Here is a 19,074-nt window from a genome sequence, read left to right on the forward strand (position 1 = left end):
ACCTACCACCAAACCCCCACGGGATATTGTTGTTTGTTTTCATTATTTCCAAGCCAAGGAAACTCTGCTAGCCAAGACACGAGCACTCAAACAGCTAGAATTTTGCAATCACAAACTCCAGATATTCTCTGACCTTTCTCCAATCACTCTTGCAAAATGGAGAGAATTACGGCCTATTACTCAGAAACTGAGGGAGCACAATATCCCATATAGATGGGGTTACTCATTCAAGCTGTTGGTAAATCGACTTGGACATACATACATCCGAATCTTCATATGGTGTAATGGGGGGGATTTCAATGTGGTCCATTCTCAAATAGCAGATCGTTCTCACCCTTCTTCAGATAATCAGGCCCACTTAATCTCACATAGTTTCCCACTGTTAATATGGCAGGCACATATGTTTGATGCCTGGCGTATCTACCATCCCAATGACAGACAATACACCTTCCATTCCCCAGTACATAAGGTCCATTTGCGTATTGATCATTTTCTCATTTCATAATCTGCTCTGCACATACGCTATTCAACAGAAATGTATCCAAATACCGGGTTGGACCATGCACCAATAGCTCTTACCTTAGATTTGTTGAAACCTCCACCCAGAGAGCCCCATTGGCAGTTAAATGAGACCATACTACATAACCCAGAGGCCTTCAAACAAATTGAGACCAATCTGAAAGAGTACTTTCAAATAAATGAAGGATCAGTTCAGAGCTTGTCTACTTTATGGGAAGCCCATAAGCCTACAGTTAGGGGCCATTTCATAGCTCTATCCACCAATAAACGGAAGAGACGGGCAGAGACATATTTTTCTCTACATCGAAAGCTCTGAGACCTGGAAACACAGTATAACTTGTTTGGTATGGATTTAGTACTCAACCAAACAATAAATCTTAAAAAAGATCTAATATGCATTAGGCATGATGAAGTCTCCAACGCTATACTTTGGACAAAGCAAGCTTTCTATAAAAAGGGTGATAGGCAACATACTCTTTTAGCAAGAAAGCTCAAAAATCCATAAGCATCCTCCAAAAGGAATACAATCTAAAATGAAACTGTGCAACTTGCATATGACCCTAACCAAATTGGAGCACAGTTTTACAAATTCTACCATAGACTATATATTTTAACTCAGCCCACTCCATCAAAAAGCAGTGAATATACTGTCCCTATAAGTGCCTTTCTGAAAGATCTTAATTTGCCCAAATTTCAACCCGACAATTTGCAGGCATTAAATGAAGAAATTACTCCAGAACAGCTAGCATACACTTTGAAAAACATGCCTAATGGCAAAGCTCCAGGTCCTGATGGGCTTCCTTACAAGTATTATAAACTTTTTTTTCAAATCCTTTCCCCTTATTTGCTGTAGTTCTTCAATCAGTTTCTGCAAGGAGCCTCAATATCTAAGACAACCCAGGCTTCATATCTCTCTCTCATCCCTAAGGAAGGAAAAGATCATACTCTATGTACAAACTATAGGCCCATAGCCCTTTTAAATTCAGACCTTAAGCTTTTCTCAAATATCTTAGCAAATAGATTAGCCCCAATTTTGCCCAAATTAATACACCATGACCAGGTAGAATTTATATTAGGCCGTCTGGCAGGCACCAATACCAGGTGGGTCATTTACCTTATTGAAATAAGGTTAATGACTCATCAGTGGGTCCAGAGTGTTCCATCAGTGGTTCTAAGCCTTGATGCCGAAAAGTCATTCGATAAGCTAAACTGGTCTTACTTATTTTCTGAAACTCACCCATTTGAACTTGAAAGGCCCATACTTAACAGCTCTACAACATCTATATAGTCAACCTTCAACTTACTTAAAGCTACCTGGACAAACTAATAAGCCTATTCCAATAATGAATGGTACGAGGCAGGGCTGTCCTCTTTCACCCTTACGGTATGCACTCAGTATAGAGCCTTTAGCAGCAGCAATCAGATTGAATCCCAATATTTCTGGTGTCCCGATTAGTTCAACACAATTTAAAACTGCCCTTTTTGTGGATAATGTCATCCTAACATAACCAACCCGACTATATCATATATATCGCCTAATCTACATGACCTGATAAAAGATTTTAGCTCTTTCTCTGGCTATAAATTGAACTTATCTAAATCAGAAGCTCTATCTCTCAACATATCAGATCTTCATGCGTTGAAAGCTAATTATTTTTATAGGTGGAGGGAGGAAATCACAACTAAGTACAAATCTTTATATGAGACAAATTTTAACCCCCTTATAAGAAAAAAAGATGCTTACATCTGTTTGAAACTTTTGCCAGTTACACTGCCCCCACTGAAAGACATTCAAAGTTTATTTCAAATAAAAAAAAAAACAAATACAAAAAGTATTGTAAAAGTGATACCTATATTGGCTAACAATAAAAATAGATTGCAAGCTTTTGGAGCACCAAGGCCCCTTCGTCAGGCAAAATACAAATGAAAGTTAGAAAGGCACAGTATATATTCTGTTAGATCAGTGAAAGGTATTCATGGGCAATAAATTAGGACGTTACATACAGATAGAGATCAATTGTAGAGATAATACAATGAATAAGGGTGGGTTGTAAATAGTCCAGGAGTCTGGATTCAGTCAGGTCACATAGAGTGACATGAAACCAAACCCTAAATTAAGGCCCTGTCTTAATGTGTTAAATAACTCCATACATTTGAATTCATAAATCTTCCTTTCCCGTTCAGTTTTAAAGTTCCCTTTTAGAATTAAGAGCTGCATGTCCTGAAGATTTTGACTGCAGAAATGTTGCCCCACTGGTGTTTCACATGATTTGCTGTTGATTTTATGTCTGCGATGGTTCATCCTTGTGCCCAATTTTTGTCAAGTTTCACCAATGTATCTGCCTCCTGTAGAGCACCTAGTACATGTAATCATATATACCACATTGGATGAAGCACACGAATAGCGGTCCAGAATGTGTAGACTTTTTGTGTATTGGGAATTGCAACTTGATCTTTGCACAGGATGGATTTGCAGGTTTCACATCTGTTGCTGTTGCAGGAAATGTCGCTGCTTTAGTTGTTTTAGGAAGAGACAATCATTTTCCTCAGATTAGGTGGTTGTCTATAAGACAAGAGAGGTAGTTCTGGGAATATTTGTTTTAGTCGGGTATCTGTATGGAGCATGGGTTGCAGGTCTCTGGCTATTTTTCTAATGATGTTCAGTTGTGGGTTGTAGGTAAGTACTATAGGTACCCTGTTGTTTTCTGTCTTTTCTTTGTAATCCAAGAGTGTGTCTCTGGGTATTTGAGTTGCTCTGTGGATTTGATCATCAATAACCTGCGGATGGGATCCCTAATTAACAATAGTTTTCCGTAAGGAATGGAGATGTTTATTTCTGTCATGAAGGTTTGAGCAAATCCGGTTGTATCTCAGAGCCTGGCTAAACACAAGGATTTTTTTATGTGATGAGGATGAAAACTGTCCCACATAAGATATGAAGGACGGCCTGTTGGTTTTTGCTATAGGGATGTTTGTATGGTTCCATTTTTGATGTAGATGGTTGTATCTGAATGGGAAAAGAAGATTTATGAATTCAAATGTATGGAGTTATTTAACACATTAAGACAGGGCCTTAATTTAGGGTCAGGTTTCATGTCAAACTATGTGACCTGACTGAATCCAGACTAATTCATTATATTATCTCTACAATTGATCTTTATCTGTAACTTCCTCATTTATTGCCCATGAATAACTGTCACTGATCTAACAGAATATATGTTGTGTCTTTTTACCTTTCATTTGTATTTTGCCTGACGAAGGGGCCTTGGTGCTCCGAAAGCTTGCAATCTATTTTTATTGTTAGCCAATATAGGTATCACTTCTACTATACTTTTTGTAATTGTTTGTTTTTTTATTTGTTATTTTTGCTACTGGCTAACACGGTACCACAGTTTTTGTTTTGTGCTTAAAGTTTATTCCATAACTTTATTTGGGGTAAAAAAAATCACCAAATAGCCAGATTGTTTTTGACTACATCAACTAAATATGGAGATTTGGGGGTGCCCCATTTGCAAAAATATTATGAAGCAGCGCAATTAGGGCAACTGTTGGCACGGTCAAGCCAACCTTCCCCCGCTGTCTGGGCCACCATTGAAAAAATAACAAGGATATCACTAGGCCTGCTTCCAACTACTCAATTGACCTTGAAAATTTGGGACAAATTAAAACACAAATGGGGCTTGATGTCGCAGTGTTCCTTAATTACAAGCTATTTTCAAAATCCCAATTTTCTCTGGGTACAAATGCTTCATTCTGCAAACGGTGGGGACAACAGGCCTATTTACAATAGGGGAATTAATAACAATCTTACCAAAGCTCCTCTTACTCAACAGCAACTGAGAGAATTGGCCCCCCAATCTACTCTTTACCAGTTTGAATACTTTCAACTTTGCAACTTTATACGCCCGTACTTAACTGCTGCAAGGTCAAGTGCAAGTACAGTTTTTGAAACCTTAGCAAAACATTGAATGCCACAAAAGGGACTTATTTCTAGGATATATAAGCTTCTTACTGAGCCTCTAGCCGCTAGTCCAGGGCAACATAACTACAGTATATGAGTAAATGGAATAAGGTACTTCAAGATGATTGGTCAGAAATTTGGAAAAATGCTGGGCAAATGATTACCTATGTTAGACAGAAAAGCATATTTATAAGATATTGATGTTCTGGTATTACACTCCCGATTGGCTCCATAAGCTTTTCCCTGATCATTCGCCATTATGCTGGAGAAATTGTGGAGAACAAGGTACACTTCTACACATTTTTTTGGGAATGCCCAATTATTCAACCAATGTGGCTAGAGGTTAAGAAGGTATTAGACCAGGTTCTAATAACCCTTTGGATATACCTTCCTTTCTTATGGGCAGACCATTCAATGATATACCAAAATCTAACCAAAAATTGGCTAATCATATTCTGACAGACCTTCAATTGTCCAACCATCCAGGAAATAATTAACAGAGTGAACGCTAGCAGAGTTTTTGAAGCAAATATAGCCTATTTACAAAATACCACCGCCCAACATCTATCTGGGAATTCAGAGGTTTTGTCTCACTCAATACTCCCCTAGCTGATCTATTGACCACATAAAGCTGAGTTGTACCTTGGATCTTGATTCCCTATCAGACTAGTACTTGTTCTTTCTCTGAGTTGAACCAAGCTATCTACATGTGGATTAACTACAAATAGCTATCAACTAATCATGACACTATTTTTGTTGTGAATTTAAAATAACTATGCTCTACTTTAATCCAACTAAGAAACATAGTTGAAGATATTACTATGTTAAAACAACTCTTTGCTCACATGTATATGCATCTATACCCTGCAAAATGCAACTTGTAATGGTCAGAAATATGTGTTTTTATCTATTTTCTCTATAGACATTATGGTGCCCATTTACTAAGGGTCGAAGTGAATTTTTGAAATTCAAAAACTTTGAATTTCGAAGTAATTTTTGGGTACTTCGGCCATCGAATAAGTCAAAATTCGATTTGAATTGAAAAAAATTTGAATATTTGACCATTTGAAAATTGAAGTACTGTCTCTTTAAAAAACATCGACTTCGACACTTTGCCACCTTAAACCTGCCAAATTGCTATGTTAGCCTATGGGGACCTCCTAGAAGTTTTTAGAAGTGGCGAAACATTGCAGTAAATTTTGTAAAGTAAATGGACTGGTTAAGGTGGCATTAGTGGTGGAATGTGTGGGAAAAGGGTATTCTGATAGTTTGACTGTGTGCATTGAAATAAATGGTCTGATGGCCTGACTAGAGCATCTACAGTTTAATAAATAAATGTGCAATAAGTGAAAGTGTCACATAAAACCTTGTATTATGAACCGAACTGGGTCCAACCACATAAAATCAATATATAGAAAACAATTAACACAATTTTAATGATGAGTTCTTGGGTCCTGCATTTAATTCCAGCCAGGGCACTATCTGCAAGAAATGATCTCCCCTCTGTCTGTGTGGAATGCCTCAGAGTACCCCACTTTCCTCCCTCACTACTAAAGCATATAGATCACATCTGTACATGGCCCTGAGATATGTGAGATTTGTAGGATTATAGTGTGACTGGCTGCCAGTGGCTCCTTGGGCTGTGGGCAACTCCCTGCTAGGAACCTCAGATTGTAAGCTCACTGGGCCAGGGACTGATGGGAATGTGATAGGGATATTAGATAGGGGAAAAAGGAGGCACTTGCCCCTCCCTGGACCTGTACTTTATAATAAAGGATATTCTCCTGACATATGTATATTTACTTTTTTGTTCTTTTATTATGAACACATTTCTTAAAGAACCTGGGATAACGGCATTTTGGCTAAGATCAAGTGTAGAACCTGGGATACGTTTATAAAAGGCTTACATCTTACAAATCATTAGCACCCCTTCAAATAATGGACCATCCCAATGCCTATTGTGCTGCTGAGAGCCGCAGTCTAGTTTAGCTCCGCCCCTTCCTGCTGTGAGATGCTTCTTGCTCCTCAACTGTGTGAGGAATGAGAGAATCAGAGAATGTCCTCCTGATGAAGTAACTTCTCCCCGGGCCAGATGAGTGTGAATATGTTGTGTTAAGCTTCGAGTGTGAATGTCAGTGTCTGTGTGTAAAATGAAGTGTTAGTGTTAATGTGTGTAAGAAGGTGTGAGAGACTGTGTGTGTGTGAGTTACAGAGACTATAATGAGTCCAGGATTCTGCCTTTTTCAGCGGTATTCGGCTGAATCCTTCTCCCTGGCCGAACCGAATCCGAATCCTAATTTACATATGCAAATTAGGAGCGGAGAGGGAAATCGCATGAACTTTTGTCTCAAAACAAGGAAGCAAATATTTTTTCCCCTTCCCACCCCTAATTTGAATATGCAAATTAGGATTTTGGATTTGGTTCGGTATTCGGCCAAATCTTTCGCAAAGGATTCGGGGGTTCAGCCGAATCCAAAATAGTGGATTCGGTGCATCCCTAGTAACTACATTCATTATTCAATCTTATAGGTACAACTTGTCTGTGGGTTTTGCCTACAATCATTCTCTCAGTGTATTTGTCACATTAACCCCTGCTGCTCCATTGTATCCCCCACCTGTCCATGTCCTCTCTCTATTCATTCTCCTCTTTTACCCTTTCCCTTCTCATTCCCCACACTCACCTCTCTGGGATATATTTATCAAAAAATGAAGTTAGAGATCACCACAGTTCACTAGAGTGAAATTCTGCCTCTCTCCATCCATTTCTATGGGGTATTTCTATGGGAACCCACATCTCGGAGGACCTGTCCTGGACTACCAACACCTCCAGCCTGGTCAAGAAGGCTCACCAGCGCCTCTTCTTCTTGAGAACACTAAAGAAGAACCAGCTGTCCTCAGCCATCCTGGTGAACTTTTATCGCTGCACAATAGAGAGCATCCTGACCAACTATATGACAGTGGGGTATGGGAGCTGCTCTGTTGCTGAGCGCAAGGCGTTGCAGCGGGTGGTAAAAACTGCCCAGCGCATCACAGGGACTCCGCTTCCATCCATTGAGGACATCCAGAAGAAGCACTGTCTTCATCGAGCACGTAGTGTTCTTAAGGACTCCTCTCACCCTGCCCACAAACTGTTTTCTCTTCTGCCTTCAGGCAAGCGTTTCAGGTTACCCCGGACAAGAACCAGCAGACTGAGGAACAGTTTTTTCCCCAGAGCTGTCTCCATACTGAACTCTGCACCTTACTGACTCCTTTAAACCCCCCCACCCCACCATACACTCTCCCCATAAATAAATAAACCTGTAAATTTGTTCATATCCTTTGCATATTCATAATTACTGCAGCAACCTGTACATTTATTCATCTGCTCGTAACTCCTGATTATAGTTAATACAAACTGTATATTATGTTCATATGACTGTAAATCCCTCTGTAAATATTATCCAGTTCATTCTTGTACATATCAATTATAATTTATACCTTATCCTGCACTTACTGCTAATTGCGCTCCTGGATAGACCTAAACTGCATTTTGTTGCCTTGTACTTGTACTTGTGTAATGACAATAAAGTTGAATCGAATCGAATAATTAAAAGAGTATTTATCAAAGGGTGAAAGTAAAAGTTCACCATTTGATAAATATGCCTTTAAAAATCCCATAGAAATGAATGGAGAGAGGCAGATTTTCACCCTTTTGGACTGTGGTGATCTCTAACTAACTCACTTTTTGATAAATATACCTGTAAATATCTGTATAGATAGCAATATCTATAATGATATAATTTACATTTTTGTACCTCACCCCCCTCTCCTGCTTTATACTAGTGACATTTTATTGTGTACAACCTCTTCCTGCTCTTCTTACTCTATTTTTTTGTACAGTAGAACCCACATTTTACATTTTTCAGTGGACCAGAAAATATGGGTAAAAGTAATTTATTTAATATGTTTTCTTCCTTGCCTCCCTGGAAAATTTTCTGCAGATGCCCATGGATGTGACTACGATAGGAATCTTAGATTGTATGCTCAGTGGGGCAGGGACTAATGGGAATGTCATAGGGACCTTAGATTGTAAGCTCACTGGGGCAGAGATGGATAGGAATGATGCATAAGCTCTGTGCAGTGCTGTGAAAATGTTTTAGCTCTTTATAAATAATAATAATTATTATTATTATTATTAAACAATAACAACAATAATAAAATATAAACACCTCTATGCTCTGGACCCCACTTCTCTGTACTGATGTTTTTGCACATGTTCCCAGTTTTATAAGTGCAAAATGACAATGAAAGTAACTTAATTCTCACATTTCAATACAAACTCCAGCAGCACTCCAGTATAGTGAAAGAAATGTATTTGTGCAAATGAAGCAACGTTTCGGGCATAACCAGCCCTTTATCAAGCTAGATAAAGGGCTTGATAAAGGGCTGGCTATGCCCGAAACGTTGCTTCATTTGCACAAATAGATTTCTTTCACTATACTGGAGTGCTGCTGGAGTTTGTATTGGAATTTGCACTGGACCTGGGCAGACAGAGTCGCAGCTGGCACCCGACGCTACAAAAAGCGGTGAGATTGATTGTGTAGCACTACACCCTATGTTTGTGAATTAATTCTCACATTTGTTCTGTTACAGGAAAAACTGATTTCACTCTGTATCCGAGTATTATTAATATTAATAATACGCTGAAATGGCGACTGTCAGAGACACACGGAGTCCTTACTGGGTACCAGGTAACAGACACCTTTTTATCACTGTCCCCCAAAGTTCCCAAGGTATGTGGGGTCTATATTAATTCAAGTACAGAAAGGAAAAGTGTGTCCCATATCATTGCACCATCCCATTATTTAGTCTGAGTTCCCAACCATATAAGGTAAAACTTAACTTTTATTAAATTATCCAAATTAACACGAGAAAAAATAATAATAAGAAATTAAAAGCAGGGTTAGGTAGGGTAGCTGTATAGACACGAGGTCATCAGCTAATGTACGATATATGAGATCGAGATTGTGATGTGGGTTTATGCTGCGATAGCAACTGTTGCCCACCATCAATCTCGACTGCTGCCGTGCTGGCGTGCCTCTGTGCATATGAGGGAATTCATGGATGGCGTTTGGAGTTATGTTGGCACGTAAAAAGTAAGCGCAGTGTGTACTCTATAAACTTAAGTGCCGTATATGGCAGCTTCAAACTGAGAGTCCCCGTGTCAACTGTGAGGGTACTAGCGTCCAGTCCCTTGTATCAGAGAGGAGGTAGAGAAACAATAGGAGGCGGAAGCAAACCTCCGCGATCGAGAGCACCCCTCGTATCCTCCCACACCACCCTTCCTTTGAGATCAGTCCACAGTTAGGACGCGGGTAGCCTATAGGCAGAATGCCTTTTAAGTGAGTATCGGCGAACTTGAAGTGCCCTTCTCCAACCCTTCCGCCCTTCCTCCCTTCCACAAAGCCGCCCGTCCCAGCTTGTAATCGTCCCTGCCTAACAGTTTTAAAAATAGATGTGCATCTATTTTAGGCTTTTATTTATTGTTTCACTACCTCCTCTCTGATACAAGGGACTGGACGCTAGTACCCTCACAGTTGACACAGGGACTCTCAGGTTGAAGCTGACATATACGGCACTTAAGTTTATAGAGTACACACTGCGCTTACTTTTTACGTGCCAACATAACTCCAAACGCCATCCATGAATTCCCTCATACGCACAGAGGCACGCCAGCACGGCAGCAGTCGAGATTGATGGTGGGCAACAGTTGCTATCGCAGCATAAACCCACATCACAATCTCGATCTCATATATCGTACATTAGCTGATGACCTCGTGTCTATACAGCTACCCTACCTAACCTTGCTTTTAATTTCTTATTATTATTTTTTCTCGTGTTAATTTGGATAATTTAATAAAAGTTAAGTTTTACCTTATATGGTTGGGATCTCAGACTAAATAATGGGATGGTGCAATGATATGGGACACACTTTTCCTTTCTGTACTTCAATTCTATATGTCATGTGACCCTGCACACCATTATTTTGCGATCTCTCTATCAATGGGAGGTGCTACCTATTACCTTTTGTTGCAACAGTCTATATTAATTCACTCAGTTACAGTCACATTTCTCTGATCAGAAGATGATTTCTATTTACTGACTGGGCAGAACCAGTGTTAGCGCAGGGGTTTGGGGCCCAGTTTCTATTACAGACCTGTTCATTCTAAATATAAATTCATTCATTGATACAGTTTTTTTCTGTAAACTAGTGGCCCTGAGACCATCCATTGGCCCCCCAAGTGATCAGCAAAAGTGAATATCATTTAGCAGTTGCCACATTTTATTTCTCTTTAGTCTTATCTCTTATAGTCTCTCACCACTGCCCATGAGATTTTGGGGTGTCGTGTAGCTGAATCCACACTGTGCCCTATACCCTGAGTGTGAATTGATGGAACTATTGGGGTTGAGGTTTTTAGTCTTTTTTGTTTAGCTGCTCAGAGACCCTCGGCCCATACATAATAACATGTGCTGTATAGGAACCCACTATTATATCACGTATTCAGCAATAGATCTTCACCCTGAATTTTATCCAAATAAATCTCCCAGCTGAGCCTCCAGGAGTATCTGGAAGAACAAATGGACATTTCCATGAATTTTACCTTAAATGGTCCTCAGGCTCCAGTTGCTGCTCCTTGTTCCCTTGTCTTTCTCTTATTTGCAGCTGAATATGTTGGTCTGGAAGGAAAATACTGTGATAGAGGAAGAATCCCACCAGTTCCCCCCTAATGTGACAGAATACAGAATTCCCATGGAAGCAGGCACCAATTATATGGTTACAGTACGGGGTCTCACTGCTGCTGGGCCTGGGGAAGCCTCAGTCTGGATCTCAGGTACCACTACATATATACATAATACTACTACAGAAATGAACCCCAGCACTCAAATATGTAGTCCATAAGAGAAAGACCATACCTGCTTGTCTCTTTATTTAGCATGATCTCTTCCAAAGACACCATTAAGTGGGGGTTGGCAGAGCAGGCGTTGAGACGAAAGCCACCTCCCCATCATATGAAATGAAAACAACAAAGTGAAATGCTGCTCATCCCTTTTTATTGGTTGCACATGGGTCAGGCTTGATTCTCCCCCCAAAGATAACACTTTCTTTTTTTTCACTCAGGACTGACGCTTGGACATTGCCTTGACAGGGCCGTCAGCTTATGCACACTTTGTACAAACTTTGTAACTAAAAGGGTCTTTTTTTACTAGAGTTATAGTTCAGTTGTGCAAGATAGTTTTTCCTAGGGGGCTATATATTGGAGTACTGGGGTTCATTTCTGTAGTAGTATGTATATCAAGCCTGACCCGTGTGAACCCAATAAAAAGGGATGAGCCGGATTTCACTTTGTTGTTTTAATTTTTTATATATATATATATTTAAGCCAATGCTAAATTGAATGACACTATTGCTCTAACTGAGCTTCACCCCAAATATTGTCTCCGGATGAGACCTTAATTCCCAGGGGATGAGCACCTGCAATGGTGTGGAGGCAGGGTGTTGTGCAACTAAAACTGTATGTAATGCATAATAAATGTGTGCAGTGGTTCTTGTAACTTAACCAAAGAACTGAATTATAAAAGAACAAGATAATCCACATGGGAGTTGAATGAGAGATGAGCAGGGACATAGAACAGTAGTGGATTGGCAGATACTCACAAGAACCAATGGTCAGTGTAAGTCACTTAGGGAAGATAATATACACAACATTTAGCAGAGGAAACTCTAACACTTAGTCCCTACTTTTGGTACCGGGATCAAAATCCCACTATAAGAACCAGCTGGGACTTGAACTCTTGGGACTGGTGTTTGTGGACATTCAGTGCACTTACTGAGTGAGCTACTGGAGGCTCTTGGGGCTGGTCCTGACTTTGTCTTATTGTTGTTCTGTATTTCTGTCTGTTTCCAGTTTGTCTCCTCCCTGGTCTCCCCCCCTTCTTGTTACCCTCATATGTTTTGTATTCCCTAATCACCAGCCCTTTATAAACCCTGCCCTAAGCTTTGCTCAGGGCTGAGTCATTGTGATTGAATTTGTCTGTACCTGGATAATCTTTGTTCCTTGTTCCTGTGATTCCTAGTTCCAGAGTTCTTGTTCCTGTGATTTTGTTTCAGCTTTCCTGGCCTGTCTGGTAAAGACTTTGTTTTGACTTTGTATTTGATTTTGACCTGTTCCTGTGTTTATCTTCAGTTTCCATTAAACCTACTAAGTCCATATGCCTGCTCCAATTGTTTATGGCTATTTCCCTGGGCTTCCACCACACCCACTACCAAGTGTGAGACTTACTTCCCGCTGTGAAAGTTACACCCACTCAACACTTCTTGGTGGAGCCTCAGCTGCTTGGATAAATAACCCTGATTATCTGTCACTCCTAGAGTGATCTATGACAGTGAGTTAACCTGTATGAAGTCTTCAAGTGTTTATTAAGTGGAGTGCAATGAAACGTTTCTGGGAGAAAACCCCTTTGTCAAGCATTTTGACAAAGGGGTTTTCTCCCCGAAATGTTGCATTGCACTCCACTTAATAAACGCTAGAAGACTTCATACAGACTGTGTGCCACTGGAATTTCCTTTCTGTCGTTGCTGCGAGGTGGCTGAGCCTCTACCTGTGTGCACCAGGCATCTCTTCAATTAAATAGGGTGTGCGAGAGCCTACACTAATTCTAGTCTAGTGAGTTAACCTGTCCTTACTAGACCTGACCTTATCTAGGTTCCACTTCATCCTTCCTGCCGGCTCAGGTAACGGGCTTACAAAATGGACCCTGAGCACATCTAGTGGCCAAACCTGGGATAGTGGGGAGTCACACTATTACCCAGGAAATGGGGCATTACTTTAGATGAAGGGTCCCCTTCAACAAACCTTGAGAAATGCAAAGTAAAAGGGAATGCATTTACCAGTTCACTACACACACACACACACACACATACAAATAAATATATAGTCAAACAAAGGAGTCCTCTGCACTCAACCCATTATCAATATATTGAAGACAGAGACATTTTGTGCATACTGCTACTAAAAAATGCCTTACCCTTTAAACAAAACAGGGATTGTTTGTCCATATATTGCAATATATTTAAGCTGAATATTTAAGCCCATATCTGGCCAGTCCTACGCTCAATTTTCATCTGATTCATTAAGAATTCTATTGCTTCATTATACATTTTACAAAGGGACTAAGTTTTACCTGCAACTTACTTGCTGCTTTCAAAGTAAACCTCCCAAACTTGGCTGCCCTTTTATTAGACACCAGTGGGATCAGCTGACTATAGCTGGGAGGGGTGGAGCTACAACATGGAGCTGGTCACTGCTCCTGTATAACTATAACAAACAAGGGAAAGTTGTGCTCACCACTAATTTTTAAAAAAATTAGGCGGGGGTGCAATGAGGCTGTGACCACAAAATACATATAGTCAAACAAAGTAGTCCTCTGCACTCAACCCATTATCAATATATTAAAGACAGCGACAGGTGAAACCTAGTCCCTTTGTAAAATGTATAATGAAACCATAGAATTCTTAATGAATCAAATGAAAATTGAGCATAGGACTGGGCAGATATGGGATGACTTTGACGTAGTTGTTCAGCTTAAATATATTGCAATATATGGACAAACAATCCCTGTTTTGTTTAAAGGGTAAGGCATTTTTCAGTAGCAGTAGCACAAAATGTCTCTGTCTTTAATATATTGATAATGGGTTGAGTGCAGAGGACTCCTTTGTTTGACTATACAGTATGTATTTTGTGGTCACACCCTCATTGCACCCCGCCTAATGATTTTAAAAATTAGTGGTGAGCACAACTTTCCCTTGTTTGTTATAGTATATATATATATATATATATATATATATATATATATATATATATATATATATATATATATATATATTAATAATAGAAATGTTTAACTACTTTATTTGTGTGTTGAATGTGAAAAGTCACCTTGAATTCCAAAAGTTGTACAGGAAGCAGACCCCCCCGCCCCAGAAAGAGAACTGCCAACTCCGTCACATGCACAAAAGTTTTTTCTTGACCCCAAATATCATTTCCATTGTGTCCTGTGTCAATTTCTGTTATATAATCACTCATTACCCCTCTCTTGGTAGGGAATCCCATAACTTGACTGCCCTTACAGTAAAGAACCCCTTCCTATGCTGATGGTGAGATCTCCTTTCCTCCCCACCAATGAATCACTCATTCCCCCTCTCTTGGTAGGGAATCCCATAACTTGACTGCCCTTACAGTAAAGAACCCCTTCCTATGCTGATGGTGAGATCTCCTTTACAACCAGAGAATAGTAATACCAGGATTCATAGCACTTGTTTATAACCTGGAATATTCATCCTTACTATAGGTTTTATTAGAATTACTAAAATGAGGTACCTAATATACGTTGGCAAAATAATATTTTGTATCTTGTTACTGTTGGTATTATTATATTTTCTATATTATATAGCAGAGGCCAATTTTGGGAGTAACTCTTATTTACAACTGCTTTGTCCTCTTACAGGTAACCTTAAAGCTGCAGGTGCCTCCGACTCATAGTAAGTGTAAGCGGCTGCCCTCCTGCACTGATCATTTGGCCTCTGTTATTATTTCCTTTATTCACACTAAATATTGGAAAACCTTTAGCAGATTGGGTGCCCCTCCCCCAAATAATATCATCACTACTGAATATGTCACAAAATAGTTTTCCAGGTTTGGTAAATGAGGAAAATGCCCCCCATCCCCTGAGCCAAGGAGTTGGGGTACTGGGGGGTTGATGTAGGAAAAAAGGCCTGGCACACGGAGCAAGTTAAACCGGGGTCCTACCCCTGGTGTGTTTATTGCATCAAACAACGTTTCGGAGGGCGTTCCCCCTTCGTCAGGTGACGAAAGGGGAACGCCCTCCGAAACGTTGTTTGATGCAATAAACACACCAGGGGTAGGACCCCGGTTTAACTTGCTCCGTGTGCCAGGCCTTTTTTCCTACATTGGTCCATTGGGAGTGCCGTCTCCCTCAGGTCTTGGGGACCAGCGTAATCCTACGAAGGGCCTGAGTGTGCTCGTGGTCTTTGTATAGTACTGGGGGGCTGCACATGTAACCCCTGTGTTATTCTGACAGTTTCCAGGTGTCGCTGGTGCTGAAGCCGCTGTTTCTGATTATTCTGATCCTCGTCCTCTTGTGCTTTACTGTGAAGGAAAAGTGGGAGCAAAACAGGACAGGTAATGTGGGGGGTGTCAGTAGAGAAGTATGTCTGATAATATTCCCAGCTCCCCCAGTTCTGTCATTATCATCAGGGGCACAAGCCCCCACTAGTATCAGGAAGAAAGTGTTCCTGTTCCCAGAGAGAATCACTTCATTGTCCCTAAGAACCAAATTATTTTCTTTTTGCCCCCGGTGGGGACTCGTGTCCATGATGATGATGATGATGATGATGGAGACACAGAGATATAATTTAGCCATTGCATTGCAGAAACCCCCAATTAGCTCTGTTTTATTCAATGGAAAGTTATATCATTAAGGGAAGATCTCCCACACACTGACAGGTATTTGGGAAAATATTGTTTGGGATAAATGAAAACCAGTTACAAATTGTCCCCAAATATCACTCTATACGTAAACCCCATTGGATATATGTTAGGCCTTCACTAATGTTGTGTGTCTTTAAAGGGATTTTTTTTAAAGTTTGGTGTTTAGCGTGTATGTGAGTGTGTGTGTAAATGTGTGTGTGTGTGTAAGAATGCTTTTAAGTTTTTATTAACACCAGAAGGGCAACAATACTGGCTAGTTTGGCTAGGGGGAGCCAGGGAGGATTCTGGGGCTCTTCTGTTTGGTTCCACGGAGCCTGCAGTCTTGGTCTTATTCCTCTTATATATCACATGGAATTGGATGGGGTTTCCAAAAAGCTAGTGGGGGTAACTGGTTGTGGTCACAAAGATGTATTTTTTTTCATGTTTTAAACTTAGGAGATAGGAAACAATGAAAGGTTTGGGAAAATATAATAGGTTTGTTTGTGGGACTCTGAAACCAAATGGGACCCTGATTGGACCCATTTCATTTATTTTATCTAGGAGAGAAGAGATGTCGGAGAGAAACAGAGAGAGGGGGCAGAATGGAGATGGTTTCCCTGTAAGACTGTTCCACTAACTGCCCCTTCTGCCCCTCCAGCTGTACCCAAGCCTCTGTATTCTCCATCTACTGTCACACGTGGGAAATGGATAGTAGTTGGTCTGTATTAAATAAGAATGGATTCATCATAATTCCATGAATGATCTAAATATTGTAACTGGAAACCCAAAGAATGAACCTACTGAGTAACAGGGGAAGAAATGGAAGCTCTATGTTGTTCCCCAGAGAATAGACTGATCCAACTCACTAATACTCACAGTGGAACCCAGAGAGATGGAACAAGAAGAAAAGACAAAGATCAGGGTCCCACAAAACAGCAGCTGGAAGTCACTTTACCAATACAGGAAAAAAAACAGCAGCTGATTTGTTCATTATTTCTCAGTAATGAGTTGAATGAATGAAGTTTTGCTTAGAATTGAGAGTATAAGAAATGTTACATTAGATTAAAGAACTATCCTGAAAATGAAAATTTGACATAAACGTTATCTCATAGAATTAAGAAGGTTTCTAAAAATAATCTGTTAGAACTTCTGTCCCTTTTCCTCTCATAGTTATCAGCTTCCATCTCTCCTCAGTCTCTCTACATGCAGGTTTGTGTCAGAGTCAGTTATTATACAGTTAGATCGGATACATTATCTAGGCAAAGGGATCCCACAGTAATGTCGATGATCTGTCAATTAAAATCTGACTTTGCTCCTGCATATAGAGAGACAGAGTATATACATTATATTTTCTATGCAATGTGGTACTGAATAGAAATGATATTTTATTTGCAACAACAAATATCCTAGTCCCTGGTGCTAAACTTTTACATTTATATTTGTTATTACTGAAAGTGTGTTATTATACAATCTTTACAGCTATTGTCCACAATAAATGAATAAGCTCAGTATATTCTCATGGAATGTAAATGTGATACATTAACCTATAAAAAGATCGACAGTTTTAATAGAATTGAGAATGTGTAGCTCATTGCTCTTTTACTAAGCCTCTATGGCTTTAAATCCCTATTTGCTGGGCACATGCTCATGTATATAGTTGTAATTTACATATCTCAGTTATTAGCCTACAGGTCTATAGCCACTCACTGCTACACTGTAACATAGTGTCTGGTTAGGGGTGAATCTCTCTTATTGGCTTCTGGTTGGTGACCCAGCTGAGCCTGAGTACAACAAGGCCCAATCAAGCTGTTCTGGACTAGAAGAACCAGAACCTCTAGAGCAGGGTCCCCAAGCTTTTTTTGAGCTACAGTCAACTGTAAAAAAAGGTTGGAGAGCAACATAAGGCAACTAAAACTTGCCTTCAAGCGAGGAATTCAATAATAAGTGTAAACCTTGCTTTACTGTTAATAGTTGGCCATAACCTAACAAGGCTTTAATTAGCCCAAAAAAGAAGCATTACAATAAGAAACCAAGGTCTTCTTGGGTATGAGAAGTTGTATCTTTATCTGAACACAAAAAGAAACAGAAGTTCCTCAACTCATCAATAAAAGGAAAGGGGATCAGAGCATTGAAACGTAACACTTCACTTTTGTTCAGATGTTTTCATTTAAACCCAAGCTTGGAACATTGATTCCATATTCTCCATATATGTCCCAAATGAACACAAGACAGGTTTTATTTAAAGGATAAGTAAATCTTTAAAATAATTGAATGTAAAATTGATGAGGGGGCTATTCTAGGCACTTTTGTCATTTACATTCATTATTTATTATGTTTTTTATTCCAAGATATTAAGGGATAAATGTACTGTTAATATGAATGAATTTTATGGTGACACTTAACTCATATAATTAGTTCTCTGGATAATTACAGTAGGAATCTAATAGCAGAACAGAAGAGGGTTGTCCAAGGGGAGTCTTGTAACTTGACTGGTCCCTCCAAAGGAATTTTATGGCCCCCAGTCTGCTCAGAGGCTCCATAGACTTCACTGTATAACATCATTTTAATTGACTCTGGCCCCCCAACATGCTGTTATAACTGGTCCATTTCCTAGTTGGACACCACTGAAAAACAGTGTGTCAGCGTTTCTTATTCCAATCATACTCCAATTAGCATCTCAGTCTTAACCTGCTAAACTTCAAGGGGCCCATTTACTTAGTTCGAGTGAAGGAATAGAATAAAAAAAACTTCGAATTTCGAATGTTTTTTTTGGCTACTTCGACTATGACTTCGACCTCGAATCGAACGATTCGAACTAAAAATCGTTTGACTATTCGACCATTCTATAGTCGAAGTACTGTCTCTATCAAAAAAAAACTATGACCCCCTAGTTCGCCACCTAAAACCTACCAAAGTCAATGTTAGCCTATGGGGAAGGTCCCCATAGACTTTCTAAGTATTTTTTGGTCGAAGAAAAATCGTTTGATCGAAGGATTAAAATCCTTCGAATCGAACCAGGCTGGGAATTCTTATAGCAACCTGGATCAGCAGAATAGATTCCTCTGA

The 19,074-nt window shown here is 39.8% G+C and overlaps 1 protein-coding gene and 1 long non-coding RNA gene across 2 annotated transcripts in view; one reads left to right on the forward strand and one right to left on the reverse strand.

Moving 5' to 3' along the window:
* LOC108704986 (complement decay-accelerating factor-like) overlaps positions 1-19,074 on the forward strand; it is a 152,086-nt gene that overhangs the window by 8,761 nt on the left and 124,251 nt on the right. The window lies entirely within an intron of this gene.
* LOC108704987 overlaps positions 15,497-19,074 on the reverse strand; it is an 87,142-nt gene continuing 83,564 nt past the window's right edge. Inside the window, exon 4 of the long non-coding RNA XR_005965135.1 lies at positions 15,497-15,687. This is a non-coding gene — a long non-coding RNA (uncharacterized LOC108704987). The remainder of the gene's footprint in view (positions 15,688-19,074) is intronic.

Source organism: Xenopus laevis, chromosome 1S (genome assembly GCF_017654675.1).
Source record: "Xenopus laevis strain J_2021 chromosome 1S, Xenopus_laevis_v10.1, whole genome shotgun sequence".
Classification (NCBI taxonomy): Eukaryota; Metazoa; Chordata; class Amphibia; order Anura; family Pipidae; genus Xenopus; species Xenopus laevis.